This window comes from Lemur catta, chromosome 1 (assembly GCF_020740605.2).
Source record: "Lemur catta isolate mLemCat1 chromosome 1, mLemCat1.pri, whole genome shotgun sequence".
NCBI lineage: Eukaryota > Metazoa > Chordata > Mammalia > Primates > Lemuridae > Lemur > Lemur catta.
The window spans coordinates 270555824-270571212 of record NC_059128.1 but is presented as its reverse complement, the minus strand read 5'-3'; the positions used below and the strand labels follow the sequence as shown (position 1 = coordinate 270571212).

General features: G+C 36.1%; 1 pseudogene; it reads left to right on the top strand.

Moving 5' to 3' along the window:
- Positions 1-13368: 13368 nt before the first annotated feature.
- Positions 13369-14263, top strand: LOC123650371 (annotated as a pseudogene).
- The last annotated feature ends 1126 nt before the right edge of the window (positions 14264-15389 follow it).

The window sequence follows — 15389 nt, the reverse complement described above, 5'->3', positions numbered from 1 at the left end:
CTAAAAGATAAGAATGTCAAAGAATGAAAAATGTAAACTCAGGGGTGAAATAAAGAAAGATCCAGACAGGCTCAGACTGCGAGAACACAAGCTGAAGACCACTGTATATTCACAGCCTTGGTTTTTCACTTTGTCAGTTGTCAACAATGGGATGTAGGGTTGGAAAAGTGTCCTACCTTTCCTTACCCATTTTAAGGGTCATGGCTGCCACTATAACAAAAGACAAGTTAACAAGAGAAAATTAGGGTATACTTTAAAATATCATAATAAATATATTTAATGGAAGTTTTACATGACATAGGAGTCTTTAGAAAGAAGACCAAAAACCCATGGAAAACTGTCTGTTTTATGCTTAGCTTCAATGGAGAACAGGCAGCCATGTAGAAATATGATTGTACAAAAGGGGATGATCTAATGGTAATAGACTAAGGAGGAGAAACCCAGCAAGGTTTGACCTGTTAAGATTCTTCCTGACCTCTCTTTGTAGCATTCCTTTCCTCCTAAGTATGGGGCAGGACCCCTCTGGAATCAGGTTCTTCCACGGAGAAAAGAGAAGGGATAGAGTGACCTTTCTAGATTTTATAGCTAGCTTTAGGAAAAAGGGGTTCTAGTTTCTATGACCTGCCTTAGGGAAGAAAAATCCTGGTTTCTATGACCCACTTCAAGAAGAAAAGGTGCAAGAGACAGGAAGGCAGGAGAAGTTGTCAGAGACCTTGTTTCTGCATCTGAGGCCTTCCAATCTCCTTTAGTTCAAAATACTGAGCCTGCCAAAGTGGTGTACTTTGGAGTATCATGTTCTGCACCTCAACAGGGGCACAGTGGTGCCTAGCCATCTCCTTTGATGAAGATAAAACATTATCTTCAACCAGATTTTATTATCTGTTAAGTTCAAGATTTTGACCTTTAAAATTCATCTCCTTTGCAGTTAAATCATGAATTTTTATCCAAAATAGCAATGCAAATTTTGTAGACAAAACAAAATGCTAAAAATTCTCACAAATTTGAGTTGATCTGAATATTATTATTATTATTTAGAAAAACACACCAATAAAAGAAGTTTGTGTTATAGCCTATTAGCTTTCTATTCAAGGCAAAAGGCTATATTTTAGACCTATGATACCCTAAATTGGCATCATGATACATTTTCTAGAATTTATTCAAAGTGTAGTCACACTGCACAAATAGCTTTTTCCAGTTCCAAAGATAGGGTATATCAGTCCATCATTTACATTTATGAAGACATCAAAGTCTTCTAAGGAGTTCAGCTCCAGGCCAAAATCTTATGTGTGATCTTTCAGGCCCAACCACAGGTAATTAGCAAAGGCTTTGCCTAGTAACCTTCATGGGTAAAAGCTGCCCTTCCACACCAGACTTGGTGTACAGCTAAAGTGTTGTCGTCTCTGGCGGGAGGTGCCGTTGGGGACGCAGCCTCCCCAACCCAGGCCAGCCATGCCCGTGAGCACGCATGTATCCTAGCATGGGTGCTTCCTTTTGGAGACCTTATCTAGGGATCTTGATTAAGCCATTTTTCTCCACTCTGACTCGGTATCTTTCCACTCCTAGCCATTCACCTCCCACTACCTCTGGTTTCTTACGGTTTAAAAAATGGCAGAGACTTTTATTCAGGGCTTCTCAGAAGAAAAAGGATTCCCCCTCACCCCTGGGCTATGTGTAATCTGACTCTTGCCCGGTGTCCTGCTATGGAGAAACATGGAAACATGGGACATTAGGGAGCAAACATTTCCTGTTTTCTTTTCCTCTTTCCTACACTCTCCCAGTAAGTGAATAAGGCTTAAGTTTTACTGTCAGTTTGACTCATTTTCCTAATTGACCATTTTGACACCTAGCAGCTGGACATCTTCCTTATCCTATTAATTAGCAAATAAGTGAATGCTTATGGGTTAAAAATAAGAGGCTAAACATATTTCATTTTTTTAAAAAAGTCCTTCAAATGCATTTTCAAAGTTATACACTTGTAGCTTTGTATATGAATTTGTCATTTTTTAGGAATTCTCTCTTTTTCTCCCTGCTGTGGAGATTCCAAACTAAAATATTTCTGTAGTGTAACATTATTATGAAAGCAGAAGTCATATAATTAGTACAACTGGAGTAAGTACTTTTGCAATGTGGCAACATTAATAATTAAATTTTTATGTATCTCAAGATTATGTATTTCCTGTATTTCCTGTAAAAGGTTCTCAGGCTATGTATTTGCTTCCAGCATATTAACAATAAATAAGATCAAACTTTACTCTTTACTATTTTGCTTACACTGATGTCTTTCATATAAAATAAATAAATACTGATGCAAATGATAGGAAATTGCATAAAACAAAATTATTTTAGCAATTATCAGATAAGAGTTATCACTGGAAGTCTAAATAAAACATTTAGGAGGATTGCTATACAGAGTAGTATCATATACAACTAGTTTAGAATATGCTTCTCTTATGGGCTATTTTGTTGATAGGATATGGATAAAATATGACACGATGAAAACCAGACATCATCTTTTGAATCATCCAGAAAAGCAGATGGAATACATCAAGGAGATTCCCTAAAGAACGTTTATACTCAAGAGTGAACTTGGGCGATTTTACTGTGTTACTACACCTCAATTTCCTCATCTTTGGGTATAACTGCTTTAGTCAAGCCAATGCTCAACTCTCAGATTTGTAGTAAGGATCAATGAAGCAAATTCACATAACTCTCTTCCTAAGAGTGTCTAGCATTATTTCAGCCCTCAATAAAATGCTGCGATTGTCATTAATGATAAACTATATGTTCAAAGTGTGGTTGGGCCACAATTTTCTCATCCACAAAATAAGAAGAAAACATCTTTTTCAGGGCTGTGAATTTGAGAATTTTAGAGAAAATAATGGGTAGATAGTAATCCCAATTAATTTATAACTCTTCATATTAAATATAAAATACATTATTTCAGTATGTTTTGAAAATTTGACACTGCTAAGGAAATGTCTAAACATTGTTCACATATCTTACTTATGTAATAACAAATATATCCCATCTAGTAATAATTATCAATGGATCTCTTGATGGTATTTCTGATGAACAAATCATCGAGCTAAGATTAGTTGAGTTTTTTTTTTTTACTTTAGCACCAGATAAATTTCTTAAAAATTGTCTTATAGATAAGCCCAATATTAATTAATTAATACGTATATTCATTCTCTCATAAGTATTTCCTAATACCATGAACCAGTGACCGTTGAACACTGTATAAAAGAGGTAGCTTACACGGAAGTTCTGTGGTCATAGTCAGGTGATCTGGCTTGCTCATCTTTGTCCTTTTTCATTTTGTCTCTCCAGAGACACTTCCATTGGCAATCTAGATTCCTGTGGAGATGTAGTTTGAACAGCAATGCTAAAGAGTTGTAGTTTTCAGTGTTTTGCACAAAATACTAATAACTGTATTTGTGGAGTATGTATGTTTACTCTATGACATTCACGGTACTTTTCACATATTAATTCATGTGATTTTTTTTCAATAAACCATTTATTCTTACATAACAGATGAAGAAACTAAAGCACCAAGTACTTACATAATTTGCTCAATATTGCCCAGCTAGTGAGTGGTGGAAATAGTTAAAAACTAGGTCATTTGGGTTAAATTATTTTTCTACATTCTTAAAAAAATAGAAAAAAAATGAAGTATTAATATAGTCATATAATCTTAGTTTAGAAAGGACTTTAAAGCAATTGATTTCATTATCTATCCAATTTTTGAATAGTTTTACTAAAAGCCTCTTCAAGGGGTTATTCCAATGATGAGGAATTTATTAACATGAGAGCTGTCTCCATCATGTTTCTCATCTTCAGATTTCTGTGAAGTTTAAGTTTCTGTTAATAACTTCAGTCTATGTGTCTTACTTAGATCAGCGGGCTCCTTCGAGGCTGTAGGGAACATATATAATGTCTTTTTACATGATACCTCTTCATATATTTGGAGATATTTGGCCTCCACCCAACAGTTTTACCTAGTGTAACATCCCAGGTTCCTTGAACTATGCTTTACACCTGTCATCAAATTTCCTGTATCCCCTCTGGTCTCTTTTGACCATGACTGGGACAGCCTACACCACTTTTGAGATGTTGTACCCAGAACTAATATTTCTAACATCCTAGGTGGGCAGTTGAGTGTATCATCAATTTCCATTATGTTTTGTTAGTTTTTTTTTCCTAAAAGTCAGTCCACATTTTTAATATTATATCAAAATTGCTGTCAACTACTGAGTTTTCTCATCTATTCTGCTACTAATTGATTTAATTCCTCTCTTGTACCTTTAAAATCGGTTTGGGAGATCCAGGTGCCTCTATGCAATTTCTTCTTGTCAGATTCATTCTACCTTTCTAGTCTGCCAAGACACTGTTGCATCTCAATTTGGTCATCTAATATATATTTCCTATGACTTTGGGTCACCCATACTCTTGATAAACATATTCGCTTGGTCTTCAGCTATGTCAGTGAAATGAAATTTTGAGCAGTATAAGGCTGAATCTTTTGAAAGATCCTTCTAAAACCTTGAGTGCTCTCCCTCCCATATTGAACAAATATTAATACTTTTCATAAAATGACTCTGAATTGAACACAGTCCCAGTCACATAGGAGATGCCTGAACAAGATGGACGTGGTCCTTTAACAGGAATTTTATAGCTTAGCTTCCATATCCTACAAGAAATGTTCTTCCAGATTCAAAAAATCATTCATAGTTAATATTTGGATATGATATTTAAACTGGATCCTCGTTTACCTAATTGCAGTACAATTCAATCTGAACTCTCCACACTGGATATGAGACATTGTAATTTACCAACTTTCCAAAACAAGAAGACATCCTTCACATTTTTTCCTAACCTAAAGACTCTGTAAGAAAGAAAATCAGTTTAATCTTACATGACTTACACTCAAAGTACTCATTCTGAATCTGCTTTTTACTAAGCCACTTCTCCTTTTGTTCTGTTGCCAGGTTATAGTCACTGTAGTAATTCATCACCTTTTGGCCTGGAACATAACTCAAAAATGTATTCATTTGGTTGTAAAATTCTTTTCTGTTTGTTTTTTTAAGCCTTTTGTTGGTTTCAGTGTTTCAACTTTCTTGATATTTATAGGTTTATACACTTCTTTGAAAGATTTTAATTGACTTTTGAGGAATGTAAGGGCTATGTCTGTAGGCAGAATAATCTCTTTGGGACACTTCTTAACTTTATATGAAAAAGAAAGATGTAGAGAAAACTTAACTTGCATATGGTATACCAGGAAATTTTAATTCAGAATACTTAACATTACGACATACCTTCTTCCAGCTATTAAATTTTAAGGTAACCATTATGTATCTAGAGTAGAGAAAGAAAATACAAATAAGGAAGAAAAATCAAATAAGTCTCATATATTCTCTGCAGCAATATGTTGTACCTAAAGACAGTGGAGCAATGTTTAATAGTTTAAAAGGAAAAGGAGTGTGACCCAATAATTTTATAGCCAGCTAAGTTATCAAGTATAAATACAGCATGGAGGTATTTTTAAGTATACAATAGCATTGTGGCAAGGAAACATTTACCTGAACTCCAATATTATAATGTTTTATTTCGATTTTTTATTCTTATAAATTAAAGTAATATTAATTTTTTTTTCTGAGACAAGGTCTTGGTCTATTTCACAGGCTGGAATGCAATGGTCTAATCATAGCTCACTGCAGCCTCAAACTTCCAGGCTCAAGTGATCATCTTGCCTCTAGCTGGAACTACAGGTGCATATCACTGGCTAGTTTTTCTTATTTTTTCTAGAGATAGGGTTTCACTATGTTGCAATGTCTTTAACTCCTGGCCTCAAGCTATCTTCCCAACCTGGCCTTCCAAAGGGCTGGGATTACAGAGGTGAGCCACCACGCCTTGCCAAAGTAAAATTAAGTGTAATAATTTTACTATAATAGCATTAAATGTTATGGCTACATTTTATTAACAAAAGATTTCTCTCTTTCCACTTTTTCATATATCTGTATGCATGAGTAGAGAAATATCTGAAATGAGGTTTACTCACGGCTAATGATGTTTACTTCTATGTGGAAAGATTTGGAGTGATTGTGGTTTTCTTCTTTTTGTGATTTTATGCATTTTTGAAATTTTTAAAAATCAATATGCATGGGACAGACAGAAATAATGAAGTGATACTTATTTTCTAAAAAATAGCTGGAGGCCAAAATTACCAGATGTTAATTCTTTGTGGTCACGTCTTTGTGCTGGGAATGTGGATGTTTGGGTTCCTTATTTTGCCTTCTGACCTCAATTTACTCTGTCTTTCCACGCTCTTCTTTCTGCTGTGGGAGGCCGACCCCTTGGGCTGTGTTACTGGGCTCACGTTGCTGGGTTCTGCCAATGGGAAATAGTGAAACGGGAATCACAGGGCAAGCAAGAAAGTTGAGGTTTTTGCTCCCCACTGGCTATCATATTTGGCAGCATTTTCTGTCCATAGTTGATACCTTCAATGACTGCAGCTCCCATAAGGGACACCACTACTTTAAGGCTCTACTACACCTAGAATTCAGTGGTGCTGTTACCTTCCTTTGTTCTTCAGCTGTAGGGCTGTAAGGACTGCCCACTACTGCTAATCTCTGGGTGCCTCAGCATACATTGGCCATGTTCTGACTCTGGAAAGTTTCTTGAACTATCTGAGGCTGAATTCTGCTTACTGCAGGATTGAGAGAATCAATAATAAATGACATTTTGTTTTCTATTTTCAGATATTCTAAATATTTAAAAAGAATCACGTAAATGGCTTGCATAAATTCATTGTGACAGACTATTGGTTTTTACTTTAACATTGCAGTTGTGTCAATATGGCTCAGTTTTAGGGCAACAGCAATGTTCATTTTTACAGTAAATAGTAAAATTTTTTCACGCAGATAAACATCATGGTATTTGACAAAATTTTTTATTTAATCATCTTATTGTAAAAATGGACAAGGAATATTTATTGATCGAATTAATTTTTTTTTGATTGAATTAATTTTAAAGTGTTATTGCTACTCACTTTTTTTCAGTTACAGGTAAAATAAAGTAGGATAGAATTTTTCTTGGCCAATTAGTCATTCTAGTCATATATAAAATGTAATTGCTTTTCATGAATGTTTCTTCTAAAAGAGGAAGACCTCTGATATGGGGGACTTTCGTCAGTGCTGTAATGGATTTATATGCCTTGAAATATTGCAGACAAAAGTGGCAGAAGATAACACTGCTAGATAGCATGTGAGCTCTAAAGAAACTCTCCTCCAGGCTATCCCTCACTTCTAGCAAGACCTTTTTCCTCTTTACCTCTTAAAGTCTTGGAATTCAGCTGGGATTTTAGGTAACTGCTGGGAAGTATTAAAACTCATTATTTGGTTGACCAGAATAGTTTGCCCTCTCTTATTTTCCAATAATGCTCTCTGAATGGTTTCCTTAATACTTTTAAAAGATGTGTGGCACTACGGCACAGTATAATGTAGGACAGGAATTACAGTTATCGTTTCAGATGAGGTGTGTTGAAAGAGGTCAGGATGACGCAGTTGGCAGCTTTCAGAACTTGCCTCCTTATTATTACCATCTGTGTCAACTTGGAGCCTCCATTACAGACAGGATAAGAAAAATGAAGCTGTAGTTGTGTGTTTGGGGGATTTTTTTTCCATTATGATTGACCCTGGTATACACGCTAAGTAGGTGAATGGAACTGAAAAATTACTCCAAGCTTTTGCTGGATATCACTTGGAACCATCTACATATGCAATTAATATTTAAAATCTTTCCTCTCCAGACAATTTTTGTACATCTATTTCTTTAGAGAAAAGCAATAGCGATGATAAGGTTTTTTATGGAAACTGGTGAAATTCGCAATATAACATTTACAGCAAATATATTATTATTGGCAAAAAAAATGTGGTTCATTTTTATAACAAAATACGTTGGCAGTAGAAATGAGCAAAGAGCAAGTATTGTGCAGCAGCAGCCTATATGGAGTGCTTGGAATGCTAAACTATTTGGAAGGAACCTGACTCATTTCAGGGAAATTATGTAGGTCATAACCAACCACAAAATGAAGAAGGCAAAGAAAATGCTGAGAGTCAACTTTTAGGTTTCTCATGTTGGATTTATAAGCAAATGACATCACTTAAGGACTTTATTGTAGGGGTACTCTGAAAAGCATCAGATGCATAAATAAGTCATAGGGATAAGAAAGCTAAATTGAGCAGTTTATTCTTTTAAACAATACACAATAAGGCATTTTGATGCAGTGAGACTAGTATAAGACCTTTTTATTTTCAGCACTGGACTACAGGAATTACCATTCTACATATGAGGAAAGTTTGGAATTTAACACTAAAAACACACTGTGGTATCTGTACTTTGTTTACGTGCACTTACACTTAGGTTAAATATTCAATGAAAGGGTATATTTCTTATTCAAAAATATGGGCCCAGTCATCCTCAACATTTTCATTACTAATAATAGAAAGTCCTGAATAAAAAAATGTTAAATATGAACTATTTGAACTTGTTTAAGTTCACTTAAACAAGAACTATTGTCAAGATTCAAATGTATAAATATGTAAATTTTAATTGGTCTCATTCCTGGCATTAAATATCACTTGATAAACCAAAATAGTTAACAGAGAATCCCCATTTTATATATGAGAGAATTCAGCATAGAGATCTAAGGGAGAGTAGAGGGCTAAACAGATTTCTTTCAGGAGTGGATCACACTATTACTTCTACCTGAAAATTTTACAATGTCATATGGCCATCAAGATGATTCACTCACAAAAATCATAATTTTAAAAAATTATCCTTTTTGCAACTGATATGTGCATTTTACAAGGGTAGGACTAAATACTGCTAAGATGCTGATTGAGTTCAAACTAAGTTTCAGATGAACTAATATGTGAAAAATATAATCAGATAACATCTAAGGTATCATTAGTTTCATCAACCAATTTTAAAAATGCAACCATTTAATCCATGAGAGATAAAATTCTTATATAAAATTAAGATTCTTTCTGACATGCACTGATCTGTCTAATAAGAATAAGGGAATGAGTCGTCTAACAGAAGACAACATGAGAGTAAAAGGACCAGGAAATTCCCTAAGGAAAAAAATGAGGAATAAATATGGAATATTTCATAGAGAAAAGAGAAAAGTGTTACATGTAAGAAAGAAATGGTGAATTGAGGTTATAAATAGTGAACGTTTGTATTTGAGTCCACATTTAACTCTTTAATAAATGCCTCTAGAAACCCATATGATCCCTGAGAAATACAACCTATAGTAGGTGGGTACACTGGGCATTACAGACTGTATCAGTAGATAGAAGATTTCCCTCAAAATATTTCAGGTGCAAGATGTCTTAGCAGCTCCAAGTGTTAAGTTGGAAAAGAGAATCAAAAACTTGGTGGATGAGTACAGTCAATTTTAGAGTGATGGGAATTGAGTGACAACTGAAAAAGTCTTAGCACAAATGACTCTGTTCAGCCCTCCACACTGAGACTTAATGACACTCTAGCCTGGTTTATTCAGCCCGAGATCAATGTCCCTAGTAGGACCCTAACCCCCTTAAAATGCCTACCTGAGAAAGCTCAATACTGCCAAAGGAATTTACTTTTGTTCCAGTCAACATCTGATTATAGGCCACTGACCTCCCTTTTTTAGAGCATTTGTATTTGAACACTTGCAATTGTCAGTCCTTTCTCTGCTCCTTTGAAGTGTCACCTTCCTACAACAAAGAAATGTTTCCTCAAGGATCTGGGAGCTGTTTCTCTGAAATACAAATATCTAAAGAGATATCTCCTCCTCTCTCTCCCAGTTTTTGTGGAAAGGTAAGAAAACAACTTTGGGGGGCACTTTGCTCCAATTTGCAAAACTACATCCTACATAAAGATATGAGAAATGTATTTCTCTCCTATGGATATGTGCCAATTAGCAAACACAGATGACTTAATCACATGACAAATCCATCACATGACAAATCCTCTGTCCTCCCCATCCTGCTGCCTATATCCTTGAATCCTCTTCTTTTAGCACAACCTTGCATTTAAAAAGCCTCCTGTCTTTTATTTTAGTAGAGTTGAGCCTAGTTCACACTAAAGTTTCTCCCATACTGCAGTAGTCTGAAAAATATATATCTTACTCTTTGTAACAAGTGTCTAGTGCAAAACTTTTCTTTTACATGTGAAATGGGCTGTAATTGAGATCTTGACAACATCTAATGACAGTGCACAATCACTGAGAGGTCTGTCAGAGCAACAGCTAGGACCAAAATGCCAATATGGCGAACAGCATCCAAAGGTACATGTGTGATAAACTTTCTAGTCATTTTGTCAATTCTCAGAGGAATTAAAGATGTGTAAATACTGAGGCCCTTAAACAAGTCTAATGTTTCATTCCATAACCCAACAAGAGATGGTACAGTGAAATACATATGCAGATGCCCAATAAAGTTTATTGAAGAGATAGCAATTCACGCTAGAGAGAAAGCAAAATGCCAACTTTAGCTGCAAACCTCTATCATATAAACAAACTGATTTATGCTACCCAAAGAGATCTAAGTGAACAGATTTCTGTCACATTAAATTATTACTAACTCTAGCTGAGTCACAACCACTGTTAAAATACAAATTTACCTGCAAACAGTCAATGCATTTAAAGAATGATGAAATAAAAAAGAGTATGTGTACAGCTCATGCCATGTCACAAGTTTTTGGTGGATTACTAAGGAATTCATTTAAAGTTCCTGATTACTACGAGCTGGAAAAAGTGACCAATTTAGCCTTATCCAGTCTTCTTTGTCTCAAAAATGGAACTACCATTGATCAATTTTGCACCAGAGATCCACCCTTGATACTCCTCTTTTATTTCATCCTTCATACCAAATGCATCATGGAATCCTGCCAATTTTACCTGCTCCATGTCTCTCAAATCCATTTATGTCTCATTATCTCCTCTCCCTTGAACTCAGGGCAATCCATTACCTCTACCCTAGACTATTGCAAAACTCTCCCATCCAGCTGGTTCTCAGTCTTTCAAAGAGAAAGCTGATAGTGTTATTGCACTAATATATTATATCACTGCTACCCTCACTCCTGATTCTCTTTATCTTCATCTGTTAGCACCTTCTAACACGCAGCATCATTTTCTTATTCATTGTCTTTGCTAGTATATATATACCCACAAATGCCTATAGTATGTTGGCAATACATTTTTGTAGAATGAACTGTTGTTGAATATTATTAGAAAGAAAACCAGAGTTCTTAACATGTTAAGCAAGTTTCTGCATTGTCTTACCTTCCTTCTTATTCAGTCCCATATCACCAAGTCCATCTCTCTCTTTTTAATTCTCAAAACCCACTGCATTCTAGATTCATGGGATTTCCACGTTCCTAGAAAACAAATTACAAAGGTACAAAAAAAAAGAAAAAAAACCCCAGAAATGTTTGCACATTCTGTTGCCATGAGTAGTAGGCAGGTAGAGAGGGCACAGTGACATTACACTATTGACAGGAACATTCAACCCTAGCAGTGTCACTGCATCTTTCTTCTTTGGCAAAACCCAGTTTTTTGCCTTAATAATTTCCAAGTATCCCACAGTTCCCATATCAATCATCTTCCCTAAAATCAGTGTCTCTCTTCTCTTTCTTAGTTATTTGCTTTCTTGGGACATTGTTACTTTCCTTCAGAGATCTCATTTCAGTTTATAGTTAGGCGTGATTTCATGCAATTAATCGGATAAGCCCTATCATCTCTATTGGAACAAAAGCTCCATGGAAAAAAAATGGCATGTCTTTTAGCTTAATATTTCTTGTTAATATTTGTTTATAATTATTTGTAGACTTTTGATGAGAAGAGGAAGAAGGAAAGAGAGTAAAGGAAAAAAATAGCATATGGCCCAATATTGACAGCTCCTAAGGAAAAAAAGAATGCCACTTCACTAACTGAAAGCAATGAAATGATCACAAAGAATTTATCACAAATATCCATGACTTTCCAGTGTTATATTTTAATTATTCCTTTATAGCTGCTAGGCAGTGTTTTGAAATGGTGGAAACATTTTTTTTCTTAATAAAATCTCATCCTGAACCTCTTTATAAAAGAGATCAAAGAAGATGAAATGGGAGTGACAGCTGGGAAACCTTCTCACTTTTCTTGGTCATTCACAGTTTTAATTTCATTGTTCTGGATAACATGAAACCTACTTTATATACATGAGGAGAAATATGATATAAAGTTGCTGTTAACAAGTGCAGACTGCACTAATACATATATTTATTTAGTGCAAATCCTTTCAACAGTCAAGTATACACATCACATTTTGATGCATTAAATTTTGAGATCAATGCAGATGATCTCCTTGTACACTGATAATTCTTCCAAAGTAATCTCACAGTTATTCTCTCTTCGCTCCATGTAGTTCTGCAACAGGTCCCCGGGAATACAGGAAATCAACAAGACTAACTGTGGGTATGAGGTACCCTTCTGATGACCTGCACACCTCAACTCACACTGAAAGAACATGATAGAGAATATGCAGGTTTCAAAGTCTGCCAAAAGTAACAACCAAACACTGTTAGGATAAAACTGCAACATTTTGCATTTTTCCCACAATAGGCAGAGAGACAGTTATTAATACATTTGTCTCTTTGAATTCAGTTTTATGGATTACTACTTAATGAATAGTTATTTTTACATTCACCTAACTATTTTCTCTCACTATTGACTGTTATCATCTCTGTGACTTTTACTTCTGATTCATTTCCTCTGAATCTCTCTGGATTTGTATTTCTTGGTCTCTTCTACTTATTTTGTTTTTGGTTTAAATCTCCCTTTATTGCTTTTTTTCTTAGGACTCTGGATACGATCCATTTCTATCATTCTGTTAGGTTCAATTTGACTTGCTTCTCTTGTATCACCCTAATTTAACTCTCTTGTCTCTTGGAGAAGGACAAAAATCTTGGTTGGGTTCCCTAAATATAGACATAAAACTTCTTATCTCATAAAATAATTTATTCTCTCCTTGCTTCCCAGAAGACTAAATAATACCCTTTCATTACTGAACACTTTGTAGAGAAAAAGTTGAGTTCACATAAAACAATGAGATGATATCTCTCTTTACACTGCACACCCCGAAGGTCACACTTAGAGAGAGAGGATTCCTTAGCCAGACTTTCTGTTTTTCTAAATTTCACGTAAGGTAGATACACAATTGGGAGAAGGTTAATCATAGCCTGTTGAAAAGAGGTCAACTGACTCCAAAAAATCAGGGTGAGGGAGAGGAATGAGAAGATGATCACAAAGCTCTGGGAGAAAGCATAGATGTGGCAGCTGCCATGAGAAATAAATACTTGGGCTATTTCCCATCCTGCAAGGTGGCCAGTGGAAAAGCCGAGAAGCCGGATACTAATGAGAAACCTGAACCCTGGAAGGCTGATGCCAGTAGCAAGGTTAAAAGGGTAACCTCCGGGCTAAAAAGCCCAAGAAGGGGAAACCCCACTGCAGCCAAAATCCTGTTCTTGTCAGAGGAGTTGGCAGATATTCCCAATCTGCTACGTATTCCAGAAAGGCTATGCACAAAAGGAAGTACTCAGCCACTTAATCCAAAATTGAGAAGAGTAAGAAGGAAAGTTTCTTACTACTGTCACAAATCCAGTTAAAAGTGACAAGAATGGTGGTACCGGGTAGTTAAACTGCACGAAATGCCTAAATATTACCCTACTGAAGATGTTTCTCAAAAGGTGTTGAGCCCTGGCAAAACAAACAAACAAACAAAAAAACAAACAAAAAAACCCTTCCGTCGGCATGTGAGAAAACTTCCAGCTATCATCGCTTCTGGGACCATTCTAATTATTCTCACTGGTGCCATAGAGAGTGCTTTTCCTGAGGCAGCTGAGCAGTGTCTGGCTGCCTTGGGCCGGACCTCTGGATCCTCTGCATAGAACGTACCAGAAATTTGTCATTGCCACATTGATATCAGCAATGTGAAAATCTCAAGACATGTCACTGATGTTTACTTCAAGAAGCAAATGAGGAAGCCCAGACACCAAGAAGGTGAGATCTTTGATACAAAAAAAGAAATTTGGGATTACAAAGCAGAGCAAGTTTGATCACAAAACTGCAGACTCACAAATTTTACCAAAAATCAAAGCTATTCCGCAGCTCCGGGGCTACCTGTAATCTGTACTTGCACTGAAAAATGGAGTTTATCCTCACAAATCGGTGTTCTAAATTTCTTATCATGAACGTATTCAAATAACTGACACATTAATAAAAGAAAGAAAGAAATTAATACTTGGGAAGGACAACAACGTTTAAGAAGATTATGAGAAGTGCTTTGGTGTGTTGTATAAAGTAATCTTCTCTCCCATATTTCTGTAAGACCCTACAAGCTATTAATGTATCCATTAATCAGCACACATGTGCAGGTGGGTTATGTGACAGGTTTTATCAGACAGTCTTCTAGGTGGGAGTTAGGTGAGTATAAAGTAGAATTCAATATCTCTTAGATCTCTTTTCTACCAACACGTAATCTGCATGATATAATAAGCATAACACCAATGCTCATTTATGCAACATATATTAACTGAGTGTCTACTGCACCCGTTTTATTATTTTTACGTACTTGGGATATATCACTGCACAGAACAGACAAAACTCATCATCCTTGGGGAGCTTATATTCCAGCTGGGGAAGAAAGACACTAGACAATATAAATAATAAAATAATCAACAAGGAAATTATCTAATGGCTTTGATGGTTACAGGTGGTGTGGACAAAGAAGGCGTGAGGTAGAGACAGGGTAAAGGGTTGTAAGAGGAGAAGATGGGATCGGTTTTAAATAAGTCCTCAGAATTGCCCTCGCCGAGGTGGCCTGTGGGAAGATTCTTGAAAGCTGTGTGGGAGCAAGTGCTGCAGATGTCTGGGAGCAGATCTGTCCACGTGGGGAAAGTCAATGTCGAGGGCATGAGGTCAAAGTGAGACTGATGTGTTTGAGGAAGGCATGGAGCATAGCATGGCCGGAGTAGAGTAAGAGAGGAAAGAGTAGTATGAGAAGAACTTAGAGCAGTAAAGGGACGCCAGAGGGCAGATTATATAATACCCTATGAGGCATTTGAAGAACTTTAGCATTTGCCCTGAGAGAAATAGTGAGCCAGTGCAGGGTTTTCAATAGAGTGGTGTGACCCAACTTACAATTTGAAAGGATCTCCATTCACTAAATCATTGCAAGGTATTGCTGGCTCAGGAGACACCACCCCAAAAAATGACTGGAGGAGACCAGAATATGCCACCCCAAAATATAACATCTTTGGCATATTTTCAACTGGTTATTCTGAGAAACTGCAGACACAGGAGT